Source organism: Pygoscelis adeliae, unplaced genomic scaffold (genome assembly GCF_000699105.1).
Source record: "Pygoscelis adeliae isolate BGI_AS28 unplaced genomic scaffold, ASM69910v1 Scaffold74, whole genome shotgun sequence".
Classification (NCBI taxonomy): domain Eukaryota; kingdom Metazoa; phylum Chordata; class Aves; order Sphenisciformes; family Spheniscidae; genus Pygoscelis; species Pygoscelis adeliae.
The window spans coordinates 174638-179502 of NW_008824665.1; positions in this window are offsets into that span (position 1 = coordinate 174638).

The window sequence follows — 4865 nt, forward strand, 5'->3', positions numbered from 1 at the left end:
CTCTAACTTTAAGGGGCATTGCAATTGCCCAGTATTGTGCAAAGTGTAAATCAGCATAAAGTAGGTAAGAATTATTTTTGTTTTCATCAACACTTGAAGCTCTAAATTGTGTTGAGTGCAGCTAATTATAGTTCTTTGAACAGGGAACAACATATCGGTGCACAGAAGTGCCTCTATTAATTATCAACTCTTGTCAGAGGTTTCAAAAGTCTGCTTATAAAATGTTCACTAGTTTCTAGTAGAATATTAAAACTGTAAGAGAGTATCATCTCTTTTATCCCAGTGTGAAATTCTTATAGTACCTTCCTGTTGGTAGCCTTCACAGGACACCTTATGCCTGGGAGGAGGGACCGCCATCAGCAAACCCAGAACTCTTCATCATCTCTAAAGAGAAACAATATACCTTAGTGAAGAGAGATCCAAAAATGGAGTGTCCCCAGTTTCATGAGACTGTGCATGGTTAAGGGGATACGTTCTGTGAGTGAGGAAAATGTGATGCCAACCTAACTTTGGCTTTGGCCATCAAGCTAGGAAGGCATCTAATGAAATTCGCCCAATGTGAACTCAGGAATATTGCTAGAATAATTGCTGGAATTGCAGGTTTTCACTGAGCTTTTGTACAGAGTGTCCATGCCCTGGCTTTGGTGGGGGGGGCTGCAGGGTGGCCTCTGTGAGGAGAGGCTGGGGCTGCCCTGAGCTGGACACAGACAGTTCCCACCAGCTCCAATGGGCACACCGCAGGGCACGGCTGAGCCCAGCAGCCAAGTTGACAGGAAAAAAGTATTTAAGTATTTAAGAAAGGGCAAAATATGCCAGACAGAGAGAGAAGGAGAGAAAAAAAAAAAGAGAGAAACAGCAGTGTGAACATCAAGGTCAGAAGAAAGAGGTACGCCAGGTGCTGGAGAGGACCACACCGGAACAGATATCTATACTGCAGCCCATGGAGGACCCCATGTCAGAGGAGATATCCAACCTGCAGCCACACCAGAGCAGGTAGATGTGCCCTAAAGGAAACTGCAACCCGTGGAAAAGCCCATGCTGGAGCAAGTTTATCCTGAAGGACTGCAGACTGTGGGAAGGACCCACACTGGAGCAGGGGAAAAGTTTGATGAGGAAGGAGCAGCAGAGAGGAACTGTTAGAAGGAGATGGTGCAGGGAAGGTGTTTTAGTTTTTGCCTTTGTTTCTCACCATCCTATTCCATTTTTAACTGGCAATAAATTAAACTGATTTTCCCCAAGTCATGTCTGTTTTGCCCGTGATGGTAATTGGTAAGCAATTTCCCTGTCTTTATCCTGACCCATGAGCTTTTTCACACAATTTTCTCTCCCTGTACTGCTCAGGAGGGGGAGTGAGCGAGCAGCTGGGTGGGTGTTCAGCCCTTAACCAAGGTCAACCCACTACAGCATTGCACAGCTGGACTTGGGAAACTTGACATGTGGCCAACAGAAAGTCTGCTGGAAAGAGACTGTCTCCCCTCAAAAGTGTGCAAGGTGATTATCAATGTACATCTGCTCAGAAGCAGTTCATCCCTGTAGGTGATGACTAAGGTAATCATGCAAGTACTTGCAAGTACAGATGAACTCATCAAGGAACTACATGGAAATAGTCCAGTTTACAATTTAATCTGAGCTGAGCACTCAATTCCCAGATTACCTCAAAGGCAAAAACTCTGTTTCATTTCACCCCTTATTCAATAAAAGTTACTTTGCTTTTCTGTCAAATGCAGCAAACTATTTAAGCCTCAACTTTAGTGGAAGGGCAATTTAAATAATTCACAGAGTTATTCTTTTAATTGGATTTGAGCGAATCAACTTTTCTGAAACTCAGGAAAGAGGGGTTATTGGCTTGGCTTCACAGATGCTATTCCTGCTTGCTTTTCAGCTAGCACTAGAAGCAAGGTTATTTCTCTCTGAGGATGCCAGTCTGAGACAGTGGCATCCACTGCAGTTTTACTATTTTAGTAACATAAAAATGCAAGAAAAGGGAATGTTAAAAGCAAACTCTCCCCTTCTTAACATATTTTTAAATGATGGAAATGTTAATTAGGCTGACACCAACTTGATCATCAACTGTCAAGAAAAAAAAAATCAATGAAAGGGGAAAAGATTCACATTTTAGTGAGGAAATATTCTTCTCAGCTTCATCATGCAACTGTGGCACTTGATCCACCTGAGCACAGGCTGGTAGATGAGGCAGAAGTGTTGTCCACAGAAGTGTTGTCAGTTCCCTGTGCTGTGCTAAGTAAAGCAAATTCAGTAAAACAGTGAAGAACAACCAGACTAGTCTACACTAATATAACAGGAGGCTCTTCCTGTATTCTGGCAGGACTAGTTGATTGAGGAGACATTGTAAAACCAGGACTGAAACAAATGAAAAACTCTCAATAATTACATTTTAACTTAAAACCACCATGTCTTGAGATGGAATCGGCACTCTATGAACAAGATATGTCAAGGGAAGGATATTTCTTTATCTTTTTTAGCTGCAGTGAATTCTTGGGTCATTAGGAAGCGCATAGCTATCACGATCTCAGCTCCAAAGAGTACGAGCTTCTAGATGGTGCCTTAATGCAAACAACACTCCTGCTTCCTCTCCTCTTTCCTTCCCAATGCATGGGCAGACAGGAGTGGGCAGTGTGTGTTATCAGTGTTTGTGTTTATGTATCATGTATAAGCTGAGTCTGGGGCTGAGGACATGGTCCCCCGATGGTACCAGGTACAGTATAAAAGCAGAACAGGACACAGTTCTTGCCTCCAGAAGTTTCTAAGTCCAATGAGATAAGAAATACTTTAAAAGGGAACAGAACAGAAAGAGGTGAAATGACTTGGCCCAGGCTACCCACTGCTGGAGCTGGGAACTGCTATCAACTCTCACATGCCTGAAGCCCTGTCTTTGACACTGTGCTTCTCTTGAAACCATGCAAGTTGGTTTTGCACCTGCTTCTACACGATCAGCAGTAAACAGTGTCGGAGAAAGTCCCTCGCAAGTTGGACATTCAGTGCTACCAAACAGATTATGTATCTGAACTCATTAAAAAAAAAAAAAAAGTCCCTTTAACAGCAATATTTACAAAATTGGAATTCAGGTAAGGCAATGAATTCACATTCTGTGGCTGCACTTGTAAACACCAAGGTAGATGTTGACATTTAATTTTCTCACATTTATATTCCTAAGAGGAATTATACATTCAGTTTACACAGATTTATTGCACTTAATTGCTTAGCAGCATTTGATATAGTATTAAAAATGTCAAAAAAATGTTTTTAATACCTATTGTGAGGTCCTGAGCCCCTGTGGATTACAATGATAAAGCTTTCTCTCTAAACAAAAAAGCAGTCTAGATGTGAATGTGCACAAATGAAATGGCTTCAGAGGTGGGAAAAAGGAAGAAGAAAAAAGAGGTAAATGCTCTTTTAAGCCACATGCACAAAAGCACATTTATGGAGGTAAATACTGTCTTCTCTGGTGGGTGGAAATATGTGTGCGCTGTGGCATCTGAAGTCCTCAGCTGTGATCTTCTCAGTGCCTATTCCTAAGCAAAGACCCTGGAGGGAAGGGAGCTCATGGTTCTGCTCATACAGAAGTCTGATAAGATCATCCACTCCCAAGCACTGGGACTCATCTAGTGTTTTCCATTCACACTTTGCAGTAATGGGAAAATTAGGGGGTTTATTAAACCAAACCATTCTGCAGAAAGCTTTGCTCTCTTTTAAACACTTTCAGATTCTGAGGAAAAAAATCTTTCTTTGTCTTAATCAAATATATATTCCTTTTTTCCAACAAAATTTCAATATTTTTCTAAAGAATATTTTCTTTTCCAAACAGCTCTAGTAGACAACTTATGTCAATCGCTAATTATGTAATTGATTATCATTTAAGGTCAAGATGTGATCTTGCGTATTCAGGTTAGTTCTGCTGAAGTCTGAAAGGTTATGGCCAGGCAGTGAATTTTTGAAGATACTGTGCAGTCTGTACCACTGCACCACAGCGTCCTCTCTCTGTCCATGCCAGCTAAGTGAACCTGCAATGATTAATGCATTGAGTCTTATACATCTCCTTCCCCATTCAGATCAGGGCTGAATTCTCCGGTGGCAATGCCATTATATGCTCGATGAGGGTATGGTCATCCGTGTATTCCTTTTTCAGTCCTAAATTCCCTTGCATGTTTCCCATGTGCAAAGCCCTGAACAGCTTGTGAGCTGCCCACTGTGGCTAAATAGGAAATTGTTTCAATTTCCCACTCTGTGATGATGGTATGTAACTGTAACTTCAGTGCATGACTCCTACTGCTAATTTAGCTTAATATGAATGTGTAACATCACAAAATCATTTGGCAACAGCAGTGTTAGGATGCCAACCAGAGCTGCTGCCATGAGATGAAGATTAGTTTAATCTTCTAAACCAGGGGATGATATTTTAGCTGGAAATGCTACAAAGTGTGAAAAACTTAATCTGAAATGAGGATATGGAGTTGTACAAAATACAGCTGATTTAGGCATGTACATTACCAAACCAGTATGACATTACACTGACCGTACTGTAGTTTTTATAAATCATACCTTAATACTGTAATTGGTACCTTTATTTTGAATTCAGCATTTCATCTGATTTTGACGGAAGAAGAAATGTCAGAAATTGGTATTCGCTGTGCTTCCTCGGACTAATATTGTTCTGAACAAGTTTCACTGTGACTGTACAAGTAAAAATTACAGCAGGATTTAGGGTTTTGTTGCCATCTTCTAGACTGTCACATTTAGAGCTGGCTGCTAGAGATGACAAAAAAACCTCCCTGGACATTGAGTGTAATTCAGTGCAAAACATTTGCTGTCATCTATGTATTTTCTCAAATCCTCATTCACAAGGT